The sequence below is a fragment of the Mirounga angustirostris genome, unplaced genomic scaffold (assembly GCF_029215605.1).
Source record: "Mirounga angustirostris isolate CCGP_5_RB_7025 unplaced genomic scaffold, mMirAng1.0.hap1 SCAF_5, whole genome shotgun sequence".
NCBI classification, from domain to species: Eukaryota; Metazoa; Chordata; class Mammalia; order Carnivora; family Phocidae; genus Mirounga; species Mirounga angustirostris.
The window spans coordinates 171,810,440-171,826,496 of NW_026991713.1; positions in this window are offsets into that span (position 1 = coordinate 171,810,440).

A 16,057-nucleotide genomic window follows, 5' to 3' on the forward strand; every position below is an offset into this window, starting at 1 on the left:
CCATGTCTCTTTTGTCCTCGAATTATTCTGCACCTGACACCCAGAAAATCTACAAAGGTCGAATGAATGAGAGCCTTTCTTATGAGAAAGAGGAAAGGGCCCCTCCCATTTGGGAGCTAGCCTGGCCGCACAGCTAGGCCTTGATGTCCTCCTCCTGGACATAAACAATTTCCCAGAACACCAACAGCGCACAAGGCCATTCTGTCACCGTGATGGAGTGAGGCATAAACCAGACTGCTCTGTAATCATGTTTGAATATAGATGAAAACAGGAATATTGTTGGGACCACAAAAAGACCAAACGTTTTCCTTATTCTGGCTCTTAGGAGTAACTGCTATCTTCTTTAAAGCATTAGCTTCAGTTCACTTTACTTTTTTTTTTTTTTAAAGATTTTATTTATTTATTTCACAGAAAGAGACACAGCGAGAGAGGGGTAGGGGAAGAAGGAGAAGCAGGCTCCCTGCTGAGCAGGGAGCTTGATGCGGGGCTGGATCCCAGGACCCTGGGATCATCACCTGAGCCCAGCGCAGTCGCTTAACAACTGAGCCACCCAGGCGCCCCTCACTTTAAATATTTATGAAGAGAGCCAGTCATGGAATTGTGTCGCTTCTAATCCAGAATTAAACCCACTTGCTTGAACCCTCCCCCAGGTCACTTCACGCAAACCCAAATCCTATAATAAGTCCCCTTTCATACCCCCTTCTTGAAGTAAGTGCAGGCTTCCTCCTCGAAAGAGGCAACAGAACCAATTTTTCAACTACAGGTGTATTTCTGGTGGTCTTCACACTTGCTTGTTTTCTCATTTATTATTTGTCACCCACTAAAGAGTGGACATTCTGTTCACTGCTGTATTCTGATATCTACGGCAAGGCCTGGCTCGCAGCAAAGTACCCAATTAGCTTTTGCTGGATGACGATGGGATGTTGGAGGCCAGGCACCTCAGGTACGACTGTTGCTGTTGCCTGCACGCCTGCTCAGCCCAGGACAGCTCTCCCACTGAATGTCCCCTGCCAGCCAGGTGACCCCTGTGACAGGGTGTTGTGTTAGTGTCCTAACGCCATTCCTGGCCCCCTGATGGTAGGTGATTTTCCAGTGACCAAGGGCAATGAATTAGGAGAAGTCTTCGACTGGCCCAGGTCTGTGACTGGAACCTCTGGAGGGCTTGGCTAGGGTGTGGTCATGGACACATGACCCTACATCATACACTCCAACCACCCAGGTGCCTTTCCCCCAAATGTGCCACACACACACAAAAAGACTTTACCTGGAGTCTCTTTCCTTTCCTGGAGAACTCCCACACACCCTTCTTAGCTTTGCTTAAATGCTACCTCCTCCATGAAGCCTTCTCTGATTACCCTCTTCCCCTGTCCCCATTCCCTTCTCCAGGCAGTCGGTTGCTCTCTTCTTGGTACTCTCCCTGCTCTGGGTCCCGATGGTTGGCATATGGTAGTTAGCAGAGCGTGTCCTCACCATCTGCCTACCCACAAGTCTGGGAGGAGGGTTGAGCTGGAATCCCAGCATCTAATCCTGGCCTAGAGTAGAGTGGTGCTTCCAGAATGCTTGCAAAACAGAGGAATTAGGGAAGGAGGAAAGAAGGAAGTCAACAACTGCCCCCAAAAAAGAAAGAATGAATGAATGAATGTGGAAACGCAATAACCAGGGGACAGATGAATGAATGAACATGCGAGATAGTGGATCAGCAGAGAGTAAAGAGCCGGAGAGCAGCCATCTCCCCATCACCCCCCACCTCCGGGTCTGGCATAGAGCTGGTGTTTGGCACACAGCTGCTGGACGGAAGTGAAATGAATGAATGAAGTGACTGAGCGCACAAGGGTGGGGGGCATGTGGGTGCGATGGAGCTGGTAATAACCTCAGTGTCCAAGCCTAGTCTAAGTGTGTCGACATGTTTATCATCCTGATTTACAGGTAAGGAACTGAGGCCCAGAGGTGTGAGGGACTGGCTCAGGGTCACACAGACTCAAACCCAGCACTCTGGGCCCAGATCTGTGAGGGTCTGATTGATCACGAGTCTTAAGAATTGGAAGACCATGGCTCCCAGCAGGCCTTGGTGGGGTCCCTCCATGTGGCCCCCTTCTAGGGCTGAGGCCAGTATTGAGGTTCTGCTCCGCGGCTCCCACTGATGGGTGCCACAAGTGTGGACTCAGACCCAGAGCACCACCTCCTCTGCCACCAGAGGGCAGCAGCGCTCCACCCAGGTGCACCTGCTGGCCTGTGCCGTGGGGGCCCAGGACCACGGTGCTTTGGAGTCTGGCAGACCTGGTGCCAAAGATTGGCTCCACCAATTCTGGACTGTGGGCTGGGGAAGCAACTCAACCTCTTGAAGGCTGTTTCTTTATGCACAAGTAGGGGGCAAACAAACCCACCTTGACACTTGTTTGTGAATAAAATAAAGTGACCGCTGTTTAGTGCCCTGATACTCAACAGTAGGGTGACCACATATCCCAGTTTGGGCCCAGGACTGAGGAGTTTCTCAGGATGCAGGACTTTCAGTGTTAAAAGCAGGAGAATCTTGGGCAAACTGGAACAGCTAGTCACCCTAGAAGGGTGGGCACTCCTCCTTTAATCCTTTGAGTTGTGGTTGGTGCATAAAGAACTAAAACAGCAAAAGTGTTTACAACTATTCCATAATTTAAGTTTCTCACGGAATTAGTGAGTCAGTGGTCTTGCCACGATGGTCCTGCTGTCGATGACAAAAGAACAGTTTCAACAAGGAAAATCAAAACTGAGATGAAATACATCCACTTGGCAAAAGAGTTTGTCAATTTCCTATAAAGATAAACATACAGGGGTGCCTGGGTGGCTCAGTCGGTTGAGCGACTGCCTTCGGCTCAGGTCATGATCCTGGAGTCCCGGGATCGAGTCCCGCATCGGGCTCCCTGCTCGGCGGGGAGTCTGCTTCTCCCTCTGACCCTCTTCCCTCTCGTGCTCTCTGTCTCTCATTCTCTCTCAAATAAATAAATAAAAATCTTTAAAAAAAAAAAAAAAGATAAACATACAGGGGTGCCTGGGTGACTCAGTCGGTTGAGTGTCGACTCTTGGTTTCGGGTCAGATCATGATCTTGGAGTCGGAGATCGAGCCCCACGTTGGGCTCCATGCTCAGCTAATGAAGAGTCTACTTGAGGATTCTCTCTCTCTCCCTCTGCCCCGCCCCCAGCTCACGCATGTTCACTCTCTCTCTCTAAAATAAATAAAGAAATCTTTAAAAAAAAAGATAAGGGGCGCCTGGGTGGCTCAGTTGGTTAAGCGACTGCCTTCGGCTCAGGTCATGATCCTGGAGTCCCGGGATCGAGTCCCGCATCGGGCTCCCGGCTCAGCGGGGAGCCTGCTTCTCCCTCTGACCCTCTCCCCTCTCATGCTGTTTCTCTCTCGCTTGCTCTCTAAAAAATAAATAAAATCTTAAAAAAAAAAGGGTGAATTTAATGGCATGAAAATGATACTTCAATACATAATAAACAAAAGTCACCTTGCCAGGTTGCCAAGGTGCCAACCTCCTATTGTCCGGGAGGCTTTGGGGAGCACTACCAGCTTTGAGCCCACTTTGACCACCTGAGGCAGCACATACCCTATAAATCTGCCCTGCTCTGCCTCGTCCAGTAGGGCACTAAGGGGTTGGGTGGCAGAAATAGTCTTTCCGAAGCCCAGAGGCCAATGTGGATGAAGCCCATATGCTTCTGTCTCTGGGCCCCACACACCCACAGGCAGGTCAGCACCACAGGTAGGGGCTCCTTCTGACCCAGGTCATGCTGAGCAATGGTAGGAGGTGCTTAGAGCTGCCTCTGGTACAACCCCGTTCTCCAGACCTCCCAGTCTGACTTACTAAAATATCTTCCTATTCCTGAACTTGGCCCCCCCCCGGTTAGGGGACATCACCCGATAGGAGATACATTGCCCTGTTGAGGCTGACCCATGGTCTCTCAATTCCTGACATGGTCTGCCCCTCCTGTGCCCCACACTCCTTCCCTGGGTGGCCGCCCATGAATATGTGGACCACCCACAAATCTTCTGTTGAGTTCCACACGCAAGGGTAGGTCACATTCAAAATCTCCCCAATCCGATGATAATTAGAGTCGCTCACCTTGGTAGACACTTGCCCATATGCCAGGCTCTTTGGGATGGGGTCCTATGCACTATCTCATTTAATTCTCACAAAAACCTTCTGAGATAGACACTCTTTTTAAACTTCTATATCATGAAATGAAACATACACACAGAAAAAAAATGTACAAAGACAAAACACAGCTCAATGGACAATCACAAAGCAAACACCCGTGTGACTCCATTCCCATCAAGATCTAGAACATGGACCGCAAGCCACTCCTGCTCCTCCAAATCACGACTCCCCCACCACCCCGAGGTAATCACTCTCCTGGCTTGAATGGTAATTGCTTTCTGCCCTTTCTTTATATTTTTATATTTTCACCACCTAACTATACATCTCTAAAACTCATGTGGTTGGTCCTGTTTCTGGAACTCTGCACACTTGGAATCAATCAGAATGCATCCTCCTCCCCCCCGTGCTCACCTGTTTTCTTGCTTACTAGCATCAGTTGTAAAAAGGACCTCTTCATTCGAATATAGTCAAGTTTATCACCATTTCCTCTGTTTAGGCTTTTTGTGCCTATTTGTAAAAATCTGTTCTTACCGCAAGGTTACGAAGAAACTGCCCTATGTTATCTATTAGCACTCTATGGGCTTGTCTTTCCCATTTGGATCTGCCATTTACCTAAAACTGTTTTTGGGGGTTGATGTAAAGTCAAGAGCTAATTTCATTTTTTTCCACATACCAATATCCAGTTGCCCCAGAATCACTAACTGAAAGAATTGCCTTTCTTCACTGCTCTTGTTCCTCGTTGCAGATCTTCCCAACCTTTTATTCGGGGCCTTGCCCCCCACCCCCCCTTACCCTCCCAGGGCACAGCACAGCTCTTGCTTCAAGCCCTTGAGCCCACTGGGTACTCTCACAGATCCAGAGCCGGACTTGCAAGGGGAGTTAACGTTCCATGTGGAATGCTTGACCAATGGGGACAGGAACTGGTGATTAATGCTTCTCTCTTCCACTCCCTGGGTGGAAAGTTCTGAACTGTGCTCTCAGAGGAAAGCCTATATGGCTTCTCAGAGGGTCCAAGTTGGCTTGAGCTCTGGAACGCCCACAGCAGGGAGCAGCTCTCTTGGATTGGCTTTTTCTCTTCTCTGTTTCCATTTTCCTTGTCTCCTATGTTCTGTCACCCTGGGATCGCTTCCCAAAATAAATGACTCACACTTCTGAATGGAACCCAGGCTAAGACAGTTGGTACTAGAAGTGACTCAAGAAAGCAGCACCTCAGGATGGGATTATGGGATTGGATTGTGCACTGGGCAGGCTGCAGTAGGGATCCCCGTGCTAGGGGTCAGTGGGATGGTGATCACCCCTGGCAGGCAATTGCAGCGTGATCACTCATGCTTTCTCCTGTGACAGATGGAGCTGAGATTCAGGTAGAAGGCGCTGCATTAGCTTATCTGCCCTGATGGCCATTGAGAGACCTAGGAGCAATGGAAAGTAAGAATTGTGCTGTTGCCTGTTTTCTGTGAACTGCTTCAGAAGGGTTGAAAGAAGAAAACGCAGGCTCGGGTTAGCCAACCATGAACTCAGGACATGGTATGAAAGTCAGAAGGCAACCAAGGTGGTCAGCAACACCAGGTAGACAAGATGGCTTGTCTAATGCAGGTCATTCAGCCTCTGTCTTAAGCCACTCCAGTGATGGTGCAATTGGCCCAGAAACAGGCCTCTACTCAGGGGCAGGTCAGAACTACACAGAAAATAGAAGTTCAAGTGCGATGGTGAAGTTCAGAGCATGGTGACATGCAGGTGGCCTCCCATGTCCTGGGAGGCCTCCCCTTCCTGGGGCTCTTGGTTGCAGCTGCATTTGCATGAGTTTTACTTGGAAGACTTCCACCCTTTGCTGACTCATATGCAGCTCAGGTCAACTCACACTTTGTATTTACACCCATGTCTCTTGAAGCTGCTGCAGAAGGGGAGGGGGACACATGAGGCACCTGATAATTCTCCCTGCTGAATTTCCTTCTGGGGACACCTCTGTCTCACTGGCTGGCCCAGATCATCTTGGACCAGGGGCGTGACTCACTGCTCTTTAGCTCCCTGGCAGCCCCAGGGTGATCAGCAGGGCCGGGCACCCTGTCCTTAACAGCTTCCATCCAGCTTTGCAAGGAAGGGAGGCCACCAGTCACAAAGCCTGCCTCTGCTGTCCCCCCTCCACCTTCATTCATCCCGTCTCACAGCGACAAGCTTTGGAAGCCCAGCAACTTTGGTTTCAACGCAGGATCTGCCATGAGCAGGTTATCTGACCCTCAGGGAGTCACTAATCTTTCTGAGCCTCAATTCCTGACCTCTAAAATGGGCATAATGACACTACCTCATGGGATGGTTGTAAGGGTCAATTAAGATCGAATGTGTGGCTAGGACACTAGCTGGAATTCAGGTAATGGAGGCTGGAATATAACTGCCACCCTTGCCAAGGTCAGGTCTGCCACCTGGGCTTGGCATCCTATTTCCCATGACCCTCCAGAACTGGCTGCACCAGGGAGTTCTTCTGTTATTCTTAGTCTGTTCATCAGCAAATAAACATGCTCCCTCTCCCCAGACTCGATGTCCCTCTGCAAGTGTTCTTCTCTTCATTATCAAACTTGTGTCTTTTTAAAAAGTTGAATTGTGGGGGCGGCTGGGTGGCTCAGTCGGTTGAGTATCTCTTGATTTCAGCTCAGGTCCTGATCTCAGGGTTGTGAGATCAAGCCCCACGTTGGGCTCTGTGCTCAGTGCGGAGTCTGCTTGAGATTCTCTCTCTCCCTCTACCCTGCCCCCATTGTGCCCTCAAAATAAACAAAATCTTTTTTAAAAAGTTTAATTGTGGATATAAAAAATAGTCCTGAGAGGCGCCTGGGTGGCTCAGTCATTAAGCGTCTGCTTTCGGCTCAGGTTATGATTCCTGGGATCGAGCCCCACATCGGGCTCCTTGCTCAGCGGGAAGCCTGCTTCTCCCTCTCCCACTCCCCCTGCTTGTGCTCTCTCTCGCTGTGTCTCTCTCTGTCAAATAAATAAATAAAATCTTTTAAAAAAATAGTCCTGAGAAGAGAGAATACAAAGTGATTCCCACATACTTATCACCTAGCTTCAGCACCTATCCATACTTTGATTTCTGCCCCTGGTGCACCCCAGGGTATATTGTAAAGCAAATTTCATACCATGTTGTTTTATCTGTAAATACTTCTGGATGTATCCCTAACAAATAAGAACCTTTAAAAAATCCATAATACCACTATCACACCTAACAAAATTAACAGTAATTCCTTTATATCATTTAATACCCAATGTTTTAATATTCCCAATTGTCTCAAAAATGTTTTTTTTAACAGTTGGATGATTACATTTAATTTCTACATCTTATCTATGTCAGTTCCCCTCCCTTCTTTCTTTCCCACTACAATTACTTGTTGAAGAAACAGAGTATTTTTTCCTACAGAATTTCTCAGTTCTAGATTAGGCTAAATGCATTTTTTTAAAGCGCCCTTTGACATGTTCATCTATCCCCTTATTAATAATATAATTTATTTTATAAACTTGTAGTTAGATCTAGAGACTTGATTGAATTCAGGGTTTTTTTTTTTTGGTTTTTTTTTGCTTCTTTGTTTGATTCATGATAAGTTCTGTGTTCTTTCCACCATCTCACCTCAGGATCCCTGTTGAGACTGATTGTTTTGCTTTTAGTCATGGTAGGATTGATTGGGGGTTAGAAGTTGGCAGGCTAATCTGTCTATAATAAAGTTCCAAAAACCGATCTAATGGTTTTCACAGCCTGTAGTGGTTGTTCCTGGATCCATTATTTCACTGGGTGCTACAAGACGTTGAATTTCTAATTGTATCATTCCTTATGCATTTATTAGCTGGTCTTTTTCTCTATAGAGCTTCCTTCATTGCCCATCTGGTTATCCTGTAGAGATAAGCCTGCTGAAGCTACAACCCACATCTCTTTGGCCTACCTTTGGGTTTACCATATACCCCCAATTGCCCGCGACTCTCTGCTCCTCTGGATGTAGCATGACAGTTGCTAAGAATCTCACCTGTGGTGTATTGGTAAGTACCCACGTATGTTGCACCCTTAGATCCTGAAGGATGTGGGGTCAATGGCAATCATATGGATTGTGGAGTTGGCTGGCTTTTCTTCACTGCCCTAGAAAACTTGAAAGAACAAAATAACAAGCTCAGGACAGCCAATGGAACCAGCACAGGGAGAGTATCTACATGGCAATGCTAAAGGAGACTCTCATCGCCAATGCTGAAAATCAGAGCCAGCAGGAGAAGATTGACAAAAGACACCAGAGTCCTAATTGAAGAGTTATTGGCTGAGAACTTTCTAAAATTGATGAAAGATATGAATCCATGTATTCGAGAAGCTCAGTAAACCCTAGCAGGATAAATACAGAGAAAACCATCCCAAGCAGACCAGAGTCAAACTTCACTACACTAAAGATATAAAGGGAAAATTCTTAAACAGCCAGAGGAAGAAAGACACTTTAAATTCAGAGGAACAATAAGAATAATGGCTTACTTCTTAAGAGTAATTATATAAACCAGAGGAAATGGCATGATATCTTGAAAGTACCCAAAGGAGAAAGTCCTGCTAATCTAGTGATCTACGCCCAGTGAAGGAAAATAATCCCAAATGCTAGCTTGTGTCTGCAGGAAGGAAAGAAGAAATATAGAATGGGTAAATAGATGGAAACAATTAAAAAGATATGGAAAATAGCATGGCAGATGCTCAAAAAAAAATTAAACATAGAATTACCAAATGATCCAGCAATTCGACTTCTGGGTATACACCTTAAAAAATTGAAAGCAGGGACTTGGACAGATATTTGAACATCAATGTTCATAGCAGCTATTACTCACAATAACCCAAAGGTGGAAATGATGGAAATGTCCACCGGCAGATGAATACATAAGCAAATGTGGTATATCCGCACCCAGTGGAATATTATTCAGGCTTAAGAAAGAGGGAATTTTTTTTTTTTTTTTTTTTAGATTTGGTTTACTTATTTATATGAGAGAGAGAGAGAATGCCTGCGTGTGAGAGCAGGCAGGGGAGAAGCAGAAGGTGGGGGAGAGCATCCCAAGCAGGCCCGTGTGCTGAGCACAGAGCTCGATGGGGGACTCAATCCCCTGACCCCGGGATCATGACCCGAGCCGAAACCAAGAGCCGGATGCTTACCTGACCGAGCCACCCAGGTGCCCCAAGAAGGAAAGAAATTCAGACACATGGGTAAACCTTAAAGAAACTATGCTAAGTGAAATAAGGTAGACACAAAAGACAAGTGCTGCATGATTCTCCTTGTATGAGGTCCTAAGAGTAGTCAAATTTAGAGAAACAGAGTAGAATCACCTTTCAGGGGCTGGGGGAAGGCAATGGGGAGCTAGTGTTTAATGGGGACAGAGTTTCAATTTGCAAAGATGAGCAAGTTCTGGATACTGCCCATACCTTCCAACAAAGGTGAACACAAAGCAGTGTAATGCACCAGAAGAGAAGTAAGCCTCCTATTTGCTTCTTTTCCTTGTGTCCTCTGGACCTGATCAAATCCGATCCCAAATGCACCATTTCCACCTTTCAATGATTGCATTGTGTCCACCCAGCCTCATGACCCGGTGGATCTAAGGCTATGCAGCTCAAGATGGCCACTCCAGTCGCACAGACCATGATTCCCACGGATAGCACTCAGTTTCTTCTGGTAACTAGTGCCTGGACCATACTCCACAAAGGAAGGACTCTCGCCCAAGAGTTCAAACGCTAGAGACAAGGTTCTCTGAGATGGGCAGTAGGGGTGGTTGTTGGAGTTCCAGAGAACTTAGTCTCAGCCCAAACACAATGTTGAATCAAAATTATTGTGCAAAACAGAAAACAAAACTCCCGTGCTTCATGTGAGCAAAACACACTTGCTGAAACATTTAACATCATTTTTATATTTCAAAGGGGACATCTAGTCGATCTGAGAGCAGAGATGGGGAATGATTAGAAAAAAAAAACACCTTAGCCAGTGGGTAATCGTTGCCTTGTCATGGCCAGAAACTTGGGCTGGTGCTATTGGTCCCTTCTGCTTGCTCCTCAAAGGTCCTCTGGTCACTGTAAGTCACAAAACACTGTACCAGTTCAGGCCAAGTTATGACTCAACCTCAAACTCACTGAGGGGTATCAAGCAGGGCTGACAGATTGGGCCAGTAAAGAAACAACAAGACCTTTTTAGATTCGGAGAGTTGATCATTTGCATAGAGAGCAAAAGCAAGATCCGTGAAGGTGTCAAAAACCCGTGTCCTTGTTCAGGATGACACCAAGAACAAAGATGACAGTGTAACATGAGCGATCAGGTTGTCTCCACCTCATTTTTTGCCCATTTGCCTGATTAGTCTTTTGTCCTTGGGCTGCTTTTAGGATTTTCTCTTTATTACTGATTTACCCAATTTTTAAATTTTTTTTTGAGATTTTATTTATTTATCTGAGAGAGCGAGCGAGAAAGAGCATAAACGGGGGAGGGGCAGAGGCAGAGGGAGAAGCAGGCTCCCTGATGAGCAGGGAGCCTGACATGGGACACGATCCCAGGACCCTGAGATCATGACCCAAGTCGAAGGCAGCCGCTTAACCATCTGAGCCACCCAGGCGCCGACGAATTCACTATTTTGTATAGCTTTTAGAACATGTAGAATCTCATTATAAGAACCGTTTTAATGTCCTTGTCTCCTAATCTACCATTGGTGTCATTTCTGGGTCACTTTTGGTTGATTTTCTTCCTCGTTGTGGGTTATATTTTCTTTTTTCTTCACATGCCTGGTAATTTTTACTTGGATGCCAGACCTTGGGGCTCAGTCTCACAACCCTGAGATCATGACCTGAGCCTTGTTGGATGCTGGGTATTTTTATGTTCTTCTAAATATCCTTGAGTTTGGTTCTGGGACACAGTTCAGTTACTTGGAGACCGTTTATTCCTCTCAGGTCTTGCTTTGAATTAATTTCTTTCTTTCTTTCTTTTTTTTTTAAGATTTTTATTTATTTATTCATGAGAGACAGAGAGAGAGAGAGGCAGAGGGAGAAGCAGGCTCCCAAGGAGCAGAGAGCCCGATGCGGGGCTCGATCCCAGGACCCTGGGATCATGACCTGAGCCGAAGGCAGACGCTTAACTGACTGAGCCACCCAGGCGCCCCAAAATAAAATCTTTTAAAGAAATAAATTAATTCAGGGCGCCTGGGTGGCTCAGATGGTTAAGCGTCTGCCTTCGGCTCAGGTCATGATCCCAGGGTCCTGGGATCGAGCCCCGCATCGGGCTCTCTGCTCCTTGGGAGCCTGCTTCTCCCTCTCCCACTCCCCCTGCTTGTGTTCCCTTTCTTGCTGTGTCTCTCTCTATCAAATAAATAAAATCTTTAAAAAAAAAAAGATTTTATTTTTAAGCAATCTGTACACCCAAAGTGGGGCTCACATCCATGACCCCAAGACAAAGAATCGCATGCTCCACCCACTGAGCCAGCCAGGCTCCCCTCGGTTCTTGCTTTTAAACTTGAAGTGAAGCAGAGCTGTTTTTTCCAGGGTTAATTCTTTCCTTGAGCAAGACCCTTCCTTGTGCTCCAGTGTTCTCTGGAGCTGGAGGTTTCCCACTCTGGCTGTTGGAATCACGCCCTGTTGTTGGCCTATCTGGACATGGGGCACTGTTCCCTCTGATCCTTGCAGGTGGTTCTCTTCTTGGCCTTTGGTAGTTTCTTCACATCACGTGCTGAATGTGCATTCAGTATTCTCAACTGAATACACAGGAAGGGTCCTCCGGAGGTCTCCACAATTCTCTCACCAGGTAGCTCACTCTGCTACTTGCCCTGCAGACTTGAACTAGTCTCACTTCCCAGATTTCTGCCTCTGAGCACTCAGCTTGGAGTGACTGCTGGGCTCTTCCTGGCTTCCCCATCCCTGCACCACAGCCTGGAAACTTTTTCCAGTAAGCTGGGACCATTGCAGGGCTCAGCTCATTGGCCTCCCATCTTCCAGATATTACTGTTCACTGCCCAACGTCCAATGTTTTGAGTGGTATTGTTTGACGATGGAGAGTGTATTTGGTCCATGCTACCCCATCCTGACTGAGGCAGAAGACTAGAACCTTAGCTTTGCCCTTCCATTAATCACCATTTCATTATAAACTTTAGAAGAACTAAAGCAATCTAATATGTGGGTTGAATACAGCCGATGCATGTGTGTGTATGGATGGATTTTATTTTTAGCCTAAATACTCTGGAACAAGGTTTACAGCATTTAAGTCTATAGGTTTGTTATTTGAAAAGAAAAAGGAGTCTAGTTTTCCAATGTCACTGGGACATTGGAAGGTATAGGGCACCTAATTAGATGCCCAAATAATAAAGTAGAATGTACTTGCTTTAGTAATAAAGTAACAAAAGCAAGAATAATGATTAAGAACAAAGTGTAAATTTTTGAGGTATGTTTAAATCATCCTTTCTTTCTGTTTTTGCCTTTTTTTAGAGAGAGATAGCACATGAGCAGGGGAGGGGAGAGGGAGAGAATCTTTTTTTTTTTTCTTAAATTAACATATAATACATTATTTGTTTCACAGGTACAGATTTGTGATTCATCAATCTTACACAATTCACAGTGCTCACCATAGCACATACAGAGGGAGAGAATCTTAAGCAGGCTCCACGCCCAGCATGGAACCTGATGTGGGGCTCAGCCTCACAACCCTGAGATCATGACCTGAGCCAAAACCAAGAGTTGGACACTTAACTGACTGAGCCATCCAGGCGCCCCCATCCTTTTTTTTTTTTTTTTAATTTCCATTTTGCTGTGTGTTTTTTTTTTTAAATTTTTTTAATCACAGGTACTTTGATTGTTTACAGGTAATGTTTTCATGGCCTTAGTTAAATGCAGATACAAATTTACAAAAGCTTAAACAGCAGTCAGAAAATTCAATTGCTCTAATGTTGAGTAAAATTAATAGTAAGTACCAGAGAAACATGTCAAATACGACATTTAAAAAACTATGTCAAGGCTGGGGCAAGGGGAGAATAGGGGATTGCTGTTTACTGGGTGTAGAGTTTGAGTTTGGGGGGATGGACAAGTTCACTGAACTATATCCTCAAAAAGGGTTAAAATGGTAAATTTTGTTATACATATCTTATCAAAAAATAAAAAACTGTATCGAGAAAGTTTACTTGAAACAACTTACATAAGTCCATGAAATGTTTACACTGTCAACTGAGTTCCTCAAGAAGATTTATAAAAAGATTCTACCAGCACACTTGGATTATTATACATTTTAGTTGTCAATCCATCCTTATATTTTATTTATAAACTCTCTAATATCAATTTGGTTGGTAGTATACTTTAGAGTTTATTAAGACATAGCAGAGAAAAATGAGAGTTACAGCCATGGACACTATCTTCCAACGATGTTATGAGAATATCTTCCAACTTGGGGCGCCCAGCTGGCTCTGTCAGTTGAGTGTCTGAATCTTGGTTTCAGCTTAGGTCATGATCTCCAGGTCCTGAGGCTGAGCCCCGCGTCTGCTTGAGATTCTGTCCCTCTGCCCCTCCCCCCACTCACCTACTCTCTCTAAAATAAATAAATCTTAAAAAAAAAAAATCTTAAAAAAATATCTCCCATCTCATACGCTCTTTGAGAAGTTTACCACTTTTACTACTAAGAGATGCTTCTGAGTCCCTTCCCTTTGAATTCTGGGTAGGCTCGTAACCAACTGTGCAGAAGCATGATTTTCAAGCTTAGGTCATAAAATGCAGTTCAGTTTCTTTCTTGCTAGAATACTTCCTCTTGAGGCCCTCAGCCACTGTGGAAGCAATCTAACAGCCCCTAAGGCCGCCATGTTGGAAGGAAGCCCGAGGCTACTCGAAGAGTGGGAGATGGCCGGCCAGTCCTAACTGCCCTGCACCAAACACAATTTGCTTGCAGCTGTGTAAGATACCTGAGCCAGAACCTCCCAGACAAGCCCTTCCTGAATTTCTGACCCACAGCAACCATGAGAGATAATGAAATGATTGCTGTTGCTTTAAGCCGGTAAGTTTTGAGGTGATTTATTATATGGCAACAGTCATGAGAACAGACATCATAGGCTATCTTAACTTTGTTGCAAAAATCTAAATCTAAATGCATGACCTCCAGGCAGGATTTTGAAGTAACTCGAAAAGAAACCTTCCCACTCCCCATCTGACCTCAGCTGTAGAGGAGAATTTGCTGCTGATCATTGTTTTGGGGATCTTGTACTTCTCCTTTATCTCAGTGTAACCCCACCTCAGTAAGGCTGTCTCTTTCCACAAATAAATCATTCCTGACACATAAAGATTAGCAATTGATAAACCAACCCAAGGTATGGTTATACTTTATTGGGGTCTTACAAAGCCTTACTAATTTTGAATATTGGGATCTATGGATTATCTTAGAAATGATGAACGCTTTTAACTTTTTACATATTTACATATTAATATTTAAATATTTTGCCTTGACAGGGCACCATCACACACTTATTTTTTAAGATTTATTTATTCATTCATTCGAGAGAGAGAGAAAGGGAGAGCATGGGGGCGAGGGGTAGAGGGAGAGAGAGAATCCCAAGCAGACTCCCCATTGAGCGCCGAGCCTGACCCCTACGGCCCAGAGATCATGACCCAAGCCGAAATCAAGATTTAGATGCTCAAGTGACTGAGCCACCCAGGCACCCCACTTATTTTTTAAAACACAAAAATGAAAAATAGAAGTTTAAATATAATATATATATGGAGGTTTAAAAATGTTTGAAATTTTATACAAAAAAGTCCCGTTTTCCAAGCATAGAATTATTTTTGAGATTTGTGAGAAGTTTTCTTTAACAACTTTATTTGTAAATTATTTATCTCAGTAGTAGCCTTATTGACATATAATTCATATATTTGCATCTACATAAAATTCACCCTTTTAAACTGTAACCAAATCAGTGGTTATCAGTATATTCACCAAGCTGTGCAACCATCACCATTATCTGACTCTAGAACATTTTCATCACCCGCAAAAGAAATCCTGTACTCGGGCGCCTGGGTGGCTCAGTCATTAAGCGTCTGCCTTCGGCTCAGGTCATGATCCCAGGGTCCTGGGATCGAGCCCCGCATCGGGCTCCCTGCTCCGCGGGAAGCCTGCTTCTCCCTCTCCCACTCCCCCTACTTGTGTTCCCTCTCTCTCTCTGTCAAATAAATAAATAAAATCTTAAAAAAAAAAAAAAAAAAAGAAATCCTGTACTCACTAGTGACCCCTGCTATTCCCCTTTCTCTCCTAACTGCAGGCAGCCACTAATCTACTTTCTGTCTCTGTGGATTTGCTTACTCTGGACATTTCAGATAAATGGACTCATTATAATGTGCGGCGTTTTGTGTCCAACTTCTTTCACTTAGCAACAAAAATAAAGTTTAATTTTAATTCACTGGATTTCAAAGCCTGTATTTCTTTAAATACAATTCCCTGGGTTCATTCATGTTGCAACCTATATCTGTACTTCTTCCTTTTTATGGCTGAAGAGTATTCCGTTGTATGGCTAGAACACATTTTATTTATCCATTCATCCACTGATAGATATTTTGGGTGTCATCACTCTTTGGCGATTATGAATAATGCTGCTTTGAACATTCATGTATGTGTTTTTGTGTGAACATATACTTTGAATTCTCTTGGGTATCTACCTAGGAACAGAACAGCTGTGCTACTTGGTAACTAACTCTGTTTAACTTTCTGAACTGCTAAACTGTTTTCCAAAATGGCCATGGCATTTTGCTTTCCAAGCAATATATGAAAAGTTTCAGTTTCTATACATCCTTGCCAACACACACTGTTTTCCAGTTTTTTGATTATAGCCACCCTAGTGGGTGTAAAATGGTATCTCATTGTGGTTTTGATTTGCATTTCCCTAAGACTAATGATGTTGAACATCTTTTCATGAGTTACTGGCCACTTACAAATGTTCTT